This window comes from Notamacropus eugenii, chromosome 6 (assembly GCF_028372415.1).
Source record: "Notamacropus eugenii isolate mMacEug1 chromosome 6, mMacEug1.pri_v2, whole genome shotgun sequence".
In the NCBI taxonomy this organism is placed as follows: domain Eukaryota; kingdom Metazoa; phylum Chordata; class Mammalia; order Diprotodontia; family Macropodidae; genus Notamacropus; species Notamacropus eugenii.
The window spans coordinates 380154214-380168830 of record NC_092877.1 but is presented as its reverse complement, the minus strand read 5'-3'; the positions used below and the strand labels follow the sequence as shown (position 1 = coordinate 380168830).

Below are 14617 nucleotides of genomic sequence, written 5' to 3'. Positions count from 1 at the left end.
ATCCACACTGACCACCACCAAAACACTGCATCGATGCTTGCTGACCTGTGCCTCCAGGACTTCAACAGGAGCCAGTGACCACCTGGGCCAGGGTGCCAAGATGCCTACATAGCATGGGCTAGAGATGGGCTGACCAGTCATCCCCTACTCTTATAACTGCACAGTTTACTACCACTGAGAACTTCTTCTCATTCAGGTAAATGATGAAAAGACATTCCATAAAGCATGTATTTAACGGCCATTGGGGCTCAGGATGCCTGAAGCTTCCACTGACTCAAGGAAAGAAAACAGGACACTGTAGTATGGGAAGACTACAGAAGATGGAAGTTTCTCCTCTTGTTCTTGTTGGTTTTTCAAGACCAAACAGGATCCCTCCCCCAACCCCCAAGTGTGGCTGACTTCAGTTGCTGGCTTCCTCCCCTGCCTACTCCTGCAGAGCCCCTCAATCAATTACTGAGGCCAAAGACAGTCAGTCAGTCCACAAACACTGATTCAATGCCCCAATACCACATGAAGTCCTGTGGGTACCAAGAAGAGCAAAAAGGGGCCCTACTCCCATGGAGGAGATAATACACATATAAACCGGCACATTAAAGACAGAGTTTAGATAGATAGTAGTCTGTCACTTCAGTCACATCCAGTTCTGTGACCCCATTTAGGCTTCTCTTGGCAAAGATCCTGGAGTGTTTGTTATTTCCTTTTCTAGCTCATTTTACAGATGAGGAAACTGAGGTAAATAGGGTGAAGTGATTTGCCCAGGGTCACATAGCCAGGAAGTGTCTGAGGCTGCATTTGAACTCAGGAAGATGAGTCTTTCTGACTCCAGGGCTGGTTCTGTGCACTAGGATACCACCTGACTACCCACAGAAAATGGTCTTAAGGCCACCTTTCTTAAAAGAGAGGGAGGAGAGCAAAGATTTCTCTTTCTTCTACCTCTGCTACTCCTCCAGCAAGTCATCTCCTGTCTCAGGGCCTCAGTTATCTCATCTGTAAAAGAAGAAGGCTGGATTAGCTGACCCATCTAGCTCTTCATCTATTACCACATAGTCCTGTGAAAGGGATACTCATGGAGAAAAAAAGCAAGTAAAAATGTTTGAGGAGAAGATGGTTGAACAGGAAGGTCCAAGAGCCAGGCTTTGGGAGCAACACCCACAGACAGATGCACAGATAACCAGGGGTTACAAATTCTAGACACAGCTGTCAAGGCGATGGGTGAGAGTGCCCATTGACGACCTTGGCAGAAACAGGAAGGATGTTTGGGTTGCTATACTGTGGTGGTTCAAACTAAAAGCCATAGCTGTCACGATTTAAAGTCCTTGACTTTGCAGAAGAGAGAGGGAGTAAGGGAGAGATGGTGATGGATACTACCCTCTTTTCCATCCTAGCTCAAGGTCCATGTCATGGCAGAAACATCAGGCTGACCCACACCTGGTAGGACAGCTATTTATTTGATGTGCTATAAATAGGAAAGAATCAATTATAAAGAGATTAGGGGCTAGTTTCTACTTCTGTTGTCATTAAAAGCATCTCTTCTTAAACTAAACATAATAGTTATTGAACAACCACCCCCTGAAGCTGACTGCTGCTTCCACTTAGGAGGGGAAGAGGTATCTGAATGCCACTGGCCACTCTCCATGACCTTTGCCTCCCCCCAAGTCAAATTTCTAACAAAACCACCAGTTCTCAGGACAGGACTTAGGTTAATAAACGACTGTCCCTCCAAAATGAACTGTAACAGTTATGTGAATTTGCTAACAAAGATTACCTGTTTGTAAACATGAGCTTTAAACACATGTTGAATTTATTGACCTCTGCAGGCTCTTTCAACTTCCCTGGCCTATGAAGAACAGTCAACATTTCTATGGTGCATTAAGGTTGGTATCTTCATTCCCCCTCACACTCTCTGTCACTTCATCACAGATCATCTGTTGCCATATCCAGTTGTTTCCACCATCATAGCATCCCTGCTGCCTCTACCTGGGTGCAGGCTCTTGCCATCTCATCCCAGGACTATGTCTATAGTTGCTGGGGGATCTGCCCACCTCAAGTTTCTCCCCACTCCAGTCCATCAGTTGTCAAAGTGATCTTCCTAAAGCACATGTCACCCCTACTCAATAAACTCCAGTGGATCCACCAAGATGCAATATAAAATCCACTGTTATTTTTTCTTTTTGTTTCTTTATATCCCCAGACCTTAGCTCAGTTCCTGGTACATGGTGAGAACATAATAAATGCTTGCTGACCACCTTGACTTGAATAAAATGCCCTCTCAGGTCCTTTCAGTTCTAGACCAATGACTCCGTGTTCCTTTCCCTCGGTGGAGGGATGGGTCATTAGTAAAGAGGAATGTCATGTACACTATGGGATTAAATTGTCAATTGGTTTGACTCATCCCTTTTACTTTTAGAGAGGAGTTAAATAAGAAAACAGCTATGATTTTAAGAGCAAAAGGCATCACGGCAATATCTTTTTAAGCAGATGTGCACAGCATTTTTTTTTATCTTGTGGAAATGACTAAAGTGACAGATGCCACCAGGTACCTCCAAGAGTCATTCCTTAACTCTGGTGTCCCTCAGAGAAGTCACACTGTTGGGTCCTGACCAGGCTGCCTCAATTTCATAGTCCCAGCTTTAGCATGGGCTAGGGCTTCAACATGCTTGTTGAACTGACTGACTAAATAAATTGTTTTCTTTTCAGTAGTTCTGAAGGGCAGGTACCATACCCTATTTACTTTAACCTGCCTTTGATTGCAAAGGACTTCACTATCTTTGGTGAACAGTGAATCACTGAGTATTATTAAACATCACAAACCTGATGAACAGGAACAGGAAAATCTCATTTATCCATTATAACACTGTAGCTGACAAAAAAAAAAAAAAAGCCCAGGACTAGGGGTTCCAGCACCGCCTGTGCCATTAACTAGTAATGTGAACTTCAAACAATCCTTGCCACATCCACAACATATCAGCGTACCCAGAGAGGGAGATATAATTATGATCACTATCATTCTAATTTTACAGACAGAGAAACTGAGACTTGGAAAGGTGCTTTCACTGCATTGTCAGTCAACCTCCAGCCTGTTGAAGAATCCCTAACCCCTAACCCGATGTAACTGAGTCAAGAAAAACAATCATTATCATGGCTGGCATCTCATAAAGGTTTACAAAGCATTTTACATCTATTATTGCAACTGCTTCTCACAGAACCTTGGGAAGGAGGTGCTACCGTGATCTTCATTTTACAAATGGGGAACCCAAGACTAAGAGAGAAATCAGGCAAGATTCATACCCAGTTCTTCCTGACTTTAAGAACAGCGTCATGGCTACTAGACCTCAGCACCTCTCAAGAGAAATGATGACAAGGTAGGTGGTGTGATAAAGAAGGAACTACGGTCATGGTTAGCCAACAAAACTGGATAATCAGACAATGACATATCAAAACATCCCTGCATCCATTCAAATACTGGCCCTAGAGCCAGAAGGCTCTAGGCTAATGGCTCATCTAGTCTTTCTGAGGTCCTTGAACTTGGACAGGGGAAAATATACTATCTTTATTTCAATATAATTGGTTTTCTTATAATTTGGTACATTTTTCTTACAATCTAGTACATGTTTATTTTAAAAATACTGGTACATTTTGTTTATTAGAAGTGAAATAAAAGAAAAAATACTGCTTATATATTTAAAAACATTCTGGAAAAGGGTGTATAGACCTTTACCAGTCTTTAAAGCCCTGATCTAGACTAACCCCCTTATTTTATAGGCTCAGAGGACTAAATGTCCAAGTTCACCTAGATAGTGACTAGATGAGTCAAGAGTAGTAGTTGAACCGTGTCACCTGGCCCCAAACTCATGGGGCCATCTCTCTACTGCACCTTGGATGCACCATTCCACACTGGCATTGCAGCTTCTCACTCCTATTTCAACAGCCAGTCTTTGATTGCCACTGGCAATGGAGAACAAGACCGGTCCAGAAGAATAAAACCCACAAATCATCCCCAAATCATCCTCAAATGGAAATCCTCATCCCACACACATTTTCCCAAATGATGAACACAGGGAAAAAACACAAGCTCTCTCCAATGTCAGACGGCCTGGTTTCAAGTCTCCCACCCTCATGTCCACTTCCTACCTGTGTGACCTTGGGCAAGTCACATGTGTGTGCCTCCCTCAACCTCCATGTCCTTATCTATAAAATAAGGGGGTTGGATGAATTCGGAGGCTCCTTCTCATTCTAGAGCTAGGATTTGACGTTTTCATTTCTGTCACTCTCCTCTTTCCCCATACCTCTAGGAGTGAGTCCAATCATCCCAGCAGCCAAAATGGGGACTGGAAAAAGCAGGAAGGGGAGGTGAGAAAGCAGCATCTCCAAAATGAGGGAAAATTAACTCAGTTATCTGGGAGCCTTTACAAATGAACTCCAAACTCTGCTTCCTGTGTGTCAGTGCTTCCATCAAAGCTTCACAAAACACTTTGGGTTCATGGAGCATCTCATTATGAAAATAAAAGGATTCCATGAATTCTGCCTATAACCTCCTGCCTGGGGTTGTGAGGGAAGAGATAAGCTTAATGCAGCCAGCATGTAACCAGAGCTGGTGGATGCACAAGATTGGGAGGCCAGCTCCCCCTTTGAAATTCCATTTCTCCTTTGCAACTTGAGTATTACTGACCTTCCAGAAGGGGTGGACTTAGGCAGGCAGGGAGGGCCTGGCCATAGGGGGAAGCTTCTAAGAGAAAGCAGCCTGCAGGAGCACAAATCCACTTCCTCGGAAACATTCAGGGTTAAACAAGTTGGAGGTGGGACTGGTTTGGGATGTCCCTAGAGAGAGATAAGCCTGGGGAGGTGGGGCTAGAGCTGCTCCTTCCTGCTGGTCTAAACTTCCCAGCAAGAAGACTGTGCTGAGAATCTGTCACCAGGGTCTCTTTCCCAGAAAGGTAAAGACAAATGTGAAAAGGGAGACCAGGAAGGTTGGACATTATGAGGTCACTGACCATCAACTCAATGGAAGCTGGCATCTCAACAGAAGTGAGGAAGCAGGAAGGAGATGGGGCTCCTGGGCTCCCAATCCCCCAGCTCTGGGGACACATGAAACTCCAAAGCTAGCCTGCTCCATCAATGCCTTCACCCCCTTCCAGTCACCATGAAAAAAAAAGCAGCAGCCTCATGCACAGGTGACTTTCACTATAATTGCTCTAAAAGACCTAGGGCAATGAAAGGTATAAAACCTAATTCTCTCCACCCTCTTAAAACCTTCACAGAAATACCGAAATAAAACCCTTTTCCATCCCATGGGTTTAGCTTCTTTATTTCCTGGAATGCTCACCCTAGTGGCAGATCTGACACTCTTTCCACAATAGGTCACTGAGTTATCCCTCTCAGATACCTCAGTCTTCTCATCCATATAATAATCAGAGTCCATAATAATAATCACAGTCTTAGTATAACCAACCTTAAGGGATTTCAGGAAGAAAGGGTTTTTCAAACCATGAAAGCTCTCCTGGAACCCTTAGCAGTTCCTAACTCAAAAAGCCCTGAGAAACAGTCCTGGAGGAAGCCCCCAAACATTTTTCCCTCAATTTTTTCACTTATAAAAAGTGCCAATGCCAGTCCCTTTCCCATCTTTGCTTTGAGAGATCAATATATTGATTATGAGCTCCTTCTTAAAGGGAAAAAATGTGAATTATGGATACCATTGACTCAATAACTTCTATTGCACACTACCATGTACTCTGTAGATACTTCATGAATCATATTTAGGTGCATTCACCAGACATAGAGATGAAGGAGCCACAAAGGTCATATATTCCAGTCTTCATTTTATATGCAAAAACACATAGGCAGTAAGTAGAGGAGAGATTTGAAGTCAGGCCCTTGTGGTTTCTCCCTGTATCCAGAGTGTCCAGTCTAAGGCTGGACCAATAGGGTAGCAGGCTTTTGATGACTATTGTTGAAACAAAGTACTATAGAATGGTCTCGCTGGGACCCAAAAAGAATGAGTAAATTTATCAGGAAGGCAAATTCAGGGCTTGATGCATGGGGAAGAAAGCTTCCTACCAAATGGAGCTGTCCAAAGTTAAAAAGGGTCCACAGGAGAGGTGGACCTTCCTAGAGAGGTTAGCTGAACATTTCAGGTTGGGGACGGGATGCTTTAGATAAGATAGGGATCTGTTAGACCAGACTGCCTCTAAGGCACCCTTCCAACTCTGTGACTGCATGACTAAGTCACCCAGACTCAGCATTTATGAATCTCTGGCTAATGGAGGCCTTCTTAACCTAAAAATGGTGAAATAAGGTTTTTTTTTTTAATTTTTAAAACTATTTCAATATAATTAGTTTCCTTTATAATCCAATATATTTTACTTTCTGCATTCAAATAGTTAACTCTGAAAAGGGGTCCCTAGGCTTCTCCTCACTGCCAAAGTAGTTCAAAGACACAAAGTCTAATAGTTCATGATTTAACATAAGTATACTTTGTCTTCCTAATCACACTGAGTCCCTTGACAGCAATAGCCCCATCCTCACCAGAAAACCAAACATGGATCTCTACCCCAAGCAACATGATGACCATAACTAATCAGGTGGGTCAGCAGGCCGCACTTTAGTCATCAGCTTTTTTTCCAAAGACTTATACTGTCAGAATGTGTGAAAATTAGTAAAGACTGCCATGAAGACATGAAAGACAGTCTTCCCATTTTGTTGGAGATTTGTCATTCTGAGGAAAACCAAACTTACTGTTGAACCAGTCTTCCACATGTGCATGCGTTAACCGCCCCAAGATGCTGGAGAGCTCAAATACTAGTGATCCCATTCTCTCCTCCCCATATATGCCCCAGGACACCTGGCAAGGAGGGAAGAGGGGGCAAGGGAAAGTCACTGGGACTGGGGCCACAAAAGATCAGTATCTCAGAGTTAGAAAACTTACTAGTGGTGTGACCTTGTTCAGTTCTCCAAACCTCAGTTTCTCATCTATAAAATGGAGATAAGAGGTCATAGAAGTGAGGCAGGGGAGAGGGGCTTAGATCTGCAGTCAGAGATCAAGATCAAAGTCCAAAAGCTGAGTAGCTGCTTCCTCACTGGATGTCACTTTCTTCCCTTCTCTGAGACATATTCTGCCCCTGTAAATCAAGGGTCTCTAAGGTCCCTTTCAGTTCTCAATCTACTCTCTTATGATACTCAGAGACACCTGGACATAACTGAAGGAATGCTAAGGTAGAAATCAGAAGTCTGGGACTGAGAACCCATCTCAGATACTGAGGGACTCCCTGTGAGACTTGTGTGATCACCTATCCTTCAGACCCTATTTCCTCATCGGATCATGGGGAGCATATGGTTGGCAGCACCTGCCTTAGAGGGTTTCCCCAAGAAGTCCAGGAAAAGACAGCTTCTAGTGACACAGCACTTCACAGGTTCCTTTCTTCCAGTAGAGATGTTCTACAGGAGAAGGCCCTGAAACCCTTTTACCCTACAAGAAAAAGAAACAATGTTGGGAAAGGCCAGCAAACCCAAGTGAATCCATTCATAGAGCAAAGCATTCTAAATCGAGATTTGGCAATAAAGTGTTTGGGGAGGGAAGAAAGGTAGAGGGGACAGAAAAGGAAGGAGCTGGAAGGAATGCCAGCAAAGCTCCACCCAAGTCCCAAGTCAGGTTCAGCAATTTCTTTTGTAGACCTTAGGTCCTAGTGGGAGACATCAGAAAAAATCAGCCAGTTCTAGATAACTGGGTGGTGCCTGTACAACAATTCCATTCAGTTAAATGATTAATTAAGTGCCTACAAAACAATCCCACAGTAGGGAAAGAATTTACAGGAGAGGGGGAAGATAAGTGTAACATCAATCTACCTCAGGGTTAAGGATTAAGCACCAATTTTGGTAAAGGTCAGTGACAATATAGTAAGTTCTCCATCTTAAGGTCATTATGGACCAACTGGGTCAAAATTCTGATTTGGTCTTTCTGGGAGGGTTTTGGACTAGGGGACCTTTTGGCTCTGACATTCTATGGACCAATGAAATGAAAGGTCACCCAGTAGTAAACGTCTGAGCTAACTTACTCACATAGTAGGTGGCAGAGATCGGATCTGGATCTGAGCCCAAACTCCAGAGGCAATGTTCTGTTAATATGTTATCTTGTAAAACCTTCCTTTAAGAAAACTCAGCACCATGTTCTCTGGAAGTCCAAGCTCCTGTCCCTTTCCCCACTCCCATCCTCTTCCTACAATATCCCCTTTCAGTTTACCTTCCATCTTCCATATTCATCTCATAGGTTATGATTTACAATATACCAGTCAACAAGCATTTTTCAAGTCCTTACTTGGAGCCAGGCTCGGCACAAAGAATTGGCATAAAAACAATGCTCCACCTCAAAGAGCTCATGTTTTAAAGTGGGAGACAATAATGTAATTCCTGGGAACACACAGTATCAAAGGGCTATCACTTCAGTGGGGAGGCACAAGACAGGAGAGGGGCAGGAAAGATCTCTTGTAGAAGATGGACTTTGTATGGAGGCTTGAAGGAAGTCAGGGAAGCCAGGAGAAGAGATGAGGTGTGGAGGGAGAGCATGCCAGCCCTAGGAGACAGGGAGGAAAGGGCATGAGTTCAGGAGAAAACTTAGATCCTCGTAGATGGGCCACAGCCAAGCAGGCTGGTCCTAGTTAGCCCCTGGATGAGAGAAGAGTAGTTCCCAGAGAACACAGACTTGTTCGGGCTTTCCTTCATCTCATCAGGGATCAGCAAAGGGACCTAAGTAGAGCAAAGACTTAATAAAGGCTTATGGATCAACTGATTAGACTGAATTCAGATAGTTCCACATTCCAGATGGGACTATCTTAGAAGTTAATAAATTCCTAGACATCTCCAAGCAGAGATGTAGATGACTCTTATCTCTTCCATCTATACCATCTCTAAAGCACTTCCTTAGACTAACTACAGAACTTTAGCACCCAAAAGGGTCTTGGAGGTTGATCCCAAGGCCCTCCTCGTGTGAGATGGGAAGGGATCTGTCCAAGATGGAGAAGGAAAGGAAGAAGGGATCGGGTAGAAGTCGATTCCTTGGGAGTCCAGAGGATTTCCTAAATGTACCAAAAAAAGTTGGGGAGGGGGAGGCAGTAAGAGGGTAAAGCCCTGGACATGAGTCCAGGTTGGAACTTGTCCCCTCATTTTGAATCATTTTTCCCCTACTTCGCATGCTTAGTAGTTGTTGAGGACAAAACCCTTATTTTCAGCGACTTCTCAATAAATGGTAGTTTTCACTAGGTCATGTCATTTGTCACAGCAGTCTTTTAAATAAGGATTTGTCTTATTGTCATTATTGTCATCTTTAATTACAGTTTGATCAATGCAGGAACTATTTTGAAACCAAGGGATTCAAATCTCCCAAGGAGCCCCCATTCTCAAGTCGGTCAAACAGAAGGGCGGGGCCTTCCCCTACGCTTCCTGTCCTCGATTGTATTCAGCCTTCATACAAAGCATGAACAAAGCAGCCAGCTGTTCTCTCCCCAAATATTAGCCCTCTCTCCCAAGGGTTCTAATAATAGATACCTCCTACTTAGAGTCTACCTTCCTCTAACTCACTTTTCAAAGACAAAGTCTCATTCATCTTCACAAGATCATTATACAGGAGGGAAGGAACTGGCAACATCCCAATTTTATTAAATAGCAAGCTACAATAGTTGTTGAATAAGTCTTTCCTGGGCAGTTAGCAGATAGGGTATGAGTCTTGAGTCAGCAGGACCCGAGTTCAAATCTTGGCCTCAGACACTTCCTAGCTGTATGGCTCTGAACAAGTCAGTCAATCCTGCTTGTTTTAGGTTCCTCATCAGTAAAGTGAGCTGGAGTAAAGTGGAAAACCACTTCAGGACCTTTGCCAAGAAAATCCTGGATTAGAATTACAAAGAATCAGACAGAATCAAAACAGACTGAACAACAAAAAATCTTCATCAATCAATCATAAATTCTCTAGAAGAAGAATAGACGAAAACTGTCCTAGAAGCCAAGATGTCTGGGTTCAAGTCTGACTTCTGACAATACCCCAGACATGTGACCTGACTTCTCTGTTCACCAAGAACTCTCTAAGACTGAAATCCAGAGAAGGCATCACCCTTGGGAGGGATGGGGGGGCTGCTTATCTACAATGAAAACATAAACTAAGTTCCTTGCACCCATCATTAAAACCCTCTCCATTCCTAAATTCTTAAGCCTAGAAGAATTCTTCAAGACAAATGATCTAACCCCAACTCTTCTGTCATTGAGCAGGAAGGGCCCCCAGGACATCTGATCCAGCCCCCTCCCTCTAACGATGAGGAAAAAGGAGACACAAGTATGGTAACTTACACAAGGTAACACAGATAGTCATCAGCAGAAGCAGAATTTGAACCCAGACCAGTTGAGTCTTCACTTTTTCCACCATGCTAGCCTGCTTTCAATTTAAACACCCATTACACGACAGACTCTGGTGAATATAAAGTCCCTCCAAAAAATGTTTTAAAAAAAGGCACCAGTTTCAAGAAACTTATAAATGAGGAAACTGAGGTACCACAACGTGACTGAATAGGGAACTGAGGCAAGGCTTCCTAGAGTAAGTTGAGGATTTGGGGGTGGGCTAGTAGGAGATAAGGAGAGTCCATCCCAGGCATGGGGGGAGGGGCAGCTTGTGCCAAGTCATGGCGCTGCAATGGCAAGTGGGATGAACAACCATTTGACCAATGTGTCTGGAACCCAGAGTCCATAATGGTGAATAATCGGTCTAGAAAGGCTGGCTGGCAGCACACAGCAGGGGAAGGCCAAGGAGGCCAAGGTTCAAGTCTTTATTCTGTCTCCGGGAGTCATAGGGAGCCACTGAAGATTCAGGCTTTGATCCTTCTGCCCTGTCCCTGCAGCTGACTTTAAGACACTGGGAAAGAAACTAAATGTTACAGCTTAAAATATAATGCCTGGAGAAGGGTGTAAAATGAGCCATTCAAGGCACAGGAAATGCAGAAGCTAAGGTTCAGTGCCCAATTTCATATTTAAGACTAGTATGTAAATCTGCTAGAATTAAAGGAATAAATTACACAGTCAAAAATAGCTCTTATATAAACTATGCCTGAGATAACCCTGGGCATGAGAAACAGTTTTTGTCTGATCATGATAATCAGTCAAAGAGTCAAAGATATTATTAAAAAAGAAAAAAAAAAGAAGGAAGAAGTGTGTTCTTTAGATCATTGGTTTGCAAATGTTTTGGTCTCAGGGCTCGACGATTGTGCCCCCCTCCCCACTAAAAGCTTTTGTTTATATGGGTGATATCTATCGATATTGAGCATATTAGAAATTAAAGCATCTTAGTATTACTGTAAAAATTGTGATATCTGTCAATGTTGAGAATATTAGAAATTAAAGCATCTTAGTATTACTGAAAAAATAGTTTGGATCTCCTGAAAGGGCTGTGGGGATGCCCCAGGCATCCAGACCACACTTTGAGAATCGCTACTTCGGAGAGACTCTTTTCCACAGCTGAGCTACTCAGGCCTAGGATAAGTTATTCATCTCCACTCAATACTCCCCAGCTGTCCAAACATCCCCGAACGGGCTTTCAGGAACATACCCCACCCTTTCCTAAATCACAAGGCTGCAATAGCCTGGGGGTTCTGAAGCCACTTAAGAGAAAGTCCAGTTAGAGACAGCTAGGTGCTGAGCACTGCATTTGAAGTCAGGAGGACCTGATACTGAATCCTGGCAGGGAATAACACTTACACCAGATCAGGCTAGGGTCTCCCTCCCTCTTCTTGGGCTTTGCCATGCTCTTTGGCAGTGGCTGGTAACTAACTACATTTGGACTACTCTAGCCTAAGAGTTACTCAGGCTTCTACCATCTGGAAATGAGGCTGAAAAGTCAAAAGTCGTCCCCGGGCCACTTCCCTCACCTCTCCTAGAATCACAGCATCTGAAAGTTAGAAGGGATTCTGGGGTCAACCCTTAGAACAAAGAATTTCCTCTGTGACACTCCCAACAAAAGCTCATCCAGCCTCAAGAACACTTCCAGGCCTGGAACTTACTCCCCACCAAAGCCACCCATTCTACTTTGGGGGAGCACCACATTTCTCCAAACTTGCCTCACCAAAGAATCACAGACTTTGGGAACTGGGAGGGAGCTCAGCACCCATCTGACCCAACCCATGAAAAAGAATGCCCATGTGGGCCCAGTCCTTCCCTCTGGGGCTATACAGACCAGGTCTCACAGGTTGTCTACACATTGTCATCAGCCCCTGGCCTCTAGAGGTCTGAGACCAGCCAAGTGACCAGCCAGCTAAGCTCCAGAGCACAGTCAGAATGAGCACCCATGCATACACTGCTGTTTACCTGCTGTGAATCAGACTGACACCTCTCAAGATGGGACCATCATGGACCTTCAGCACAAGTCAGAGGGAAGCACCTCATCAGGATGCATCTTCAACTGGTTCCTGCCTGTTTTATGCCCCCCCGAAGGGGATTTTATTTTTTTTAACATCATAAGAAGCCATAACATTAGGTTAACAAGGTCCCCTAGTAGATAACTGACGGAGGTGGAGACAAATTTAAACAGGCAGAGCCATCCATTCATCCCTCTAAAAGGCCTGTTTCATGGTACTGGGGTTGATGGCCCCTGAATCTCAGTGATGGGGCACGAAGGACGAAGATCCCTAAACACAGGCTGGCCATACCCTCACCCACTTGTCTCCACAAAAGCACAAAGGCTGCTAGGAGGGGCCCCAGCTCCACCAAGACCCTCTTTCCAAAGACTCATTCCTCACCTCAGGCATTTCTTCAGAAATGCTTCAGAATCTTCTTCCCATCCAATCCCTCACACAAACTTACAGATCATCTAGTCCAGTAGTGGTCAAAGTGTTGACCAGGGACCCCTGGGGGTCTCTGCACCCCTGTCAGGAGTTCTATGATGTCAAAACTCTTTCCATTTCTAATATGGCAAATATCAACAGGTATAATCCCCAGTAATTTTAAGGGATAAAAAGGTTTAGAAACCAACAACTTCGAGACCAGCTCATCTTGTCTAATTCCTCCTCCCCTTCATCACCTTCATCATCATCCTCATCATCATAATTGTCACCACTAGTATTTATAGGGTACTTGAAGGTTTATGTAGTTCTTTATACATGGTCTCTCATGTGATTCTCACAACTCTGAGAGACAGAAGTTATTCACGTACCTATTTTACAGATCAACAAACTGAGGTAGAGAGAGATTAAGAGACTTACCCAAAATAACACAGATAATCAGTGCGTAAGGCTGGAGCTGAAGTCAGATCCTCCTAAGTCCAGTGTTCTAATCATTGTGCCACCCGGGTGCCTTTGAATAAAACATCTTTTTTTAACCCACCTTAAAACTTGTATATATATGCATTTTATCCTACATACACCCTGCAAAACGCATTGAAGTCAAGGAGATGTGGCTCATCTTATGGGATACTCCAAATTCACCCCAGCCCTGCCCCCAAAGACCAAAGTTAACTAAAGCCCCAAATTCTCTCTCTCTAGAGCCTATGCACAGTGTTCTTCCTTAAATTTAAGGCAATTGGAAAAGTCATGTCTTTCTATCTAAAAAACAGAGTGTTATCTTCATCACACCCCTCACTCCAAAGCACAAGATGAACGTCCTCTGCCCAGCCTTTCAAACTCATCACACGAGGAAACATCACATCATGGAATTCAGCAGCACAGACTTTTCCAGTGAGTAGAGGTCACTCAGATAAAGAGCTTTCCCCCCCATAAGCCTAGCTGAGAATGAGCACATTATCTGTCTTGCCATCCTTATTTTAGGAGCGCTCATGCTTCTCCCTTCCCTCTCTCTCCCTCCGCAAATCTCTAATGAAAAGGAATCATTTTATTTTGGGTGAGGTTAAACTTAGACCACTGCCAAGTTTTTAGAAACTCATAGTAAAACGAAAAGAAGTCTCTGCAATGTATGCAGGACTACCTAGGAGGTGTAAAACGGAAAGAAAAGGCTGGAAGCATTAGGAGTTAACTTACAGATAAGTTAAGTGGGGATAAATTAATTAAAGAAAACCACAACCACTAAGAGAATGCTTCCCCGATCAAATGTTATCTTTGCACATTGTAACTAACGAAAAGTTACTGTTCTAAAAGGAGAAATGTCTAATTAGTTACAAAATCACAAACTATCCCCACACAAAGGAGAACACACAGCTTCAGATGAATAAACAATAAGACAGAAAGAAAGGAAAAGAAAAGAAAAGGAAATAGAAAAGAAGAGCAAACAGCATGACAGCAAGCAGAAATTGAAACAGAAGGTTGTCTCCTCTCCTCAGGCTGACCCCCTTGGCTGTATGCTCACCAACAGCGTGTGAGAGGGATGTTAGATCAGCAAGGGGATGCATGTACAGTAGGCAGGAAGGTACAACAGCTGCTCCCAACATCCCTTGCAGCAAGACAGACAACCTATCCAGGGATGGCAAGCAGGGCTGCAGGACAGCACACGAAATGCAATCAAAAATATCCCCTCTCAGTACAACTGTCCCCATTGTAGAAATGTCCTCTCATCCCCCTCGCCCCCGCTCGCTTTAAACTGATGCTGTCCAAGGTGAAAAATTCCTAGCTCTGGCTCTGTTGATAACCATGATGAGATTAGACAA

At 43.8% G+C, this 14617-nt stretch overlaps 1 protein-coding gene across 5 annotated transcripts in view; it reads right to left on the bottom strand.

Moving 5' to 3' along the window:
• Positions 1-14617, bottom strand: part of LPP (LIM domain containing preferred translocation partner in lipoma) — a 666236-nt gene that overhangs the window by 576054 nt on the left and 75565 nt on the right. Inside the window, exon 1 of one of the 5 annotated variants that reach the window (XM_072618832.1) lies at positions 13224-13294. The exons of the other annotated variants lie outside the window; for them this stretch is intronic. The gene's annotated coding sequence lies outside the window, so the exon portion shown is untranslated. Of the gene's footprint in view, positions 1-13223; positions 13295-14617 lie in introns of those variants that run through there. 5 annotated transcript variants of the gene reach the window in all.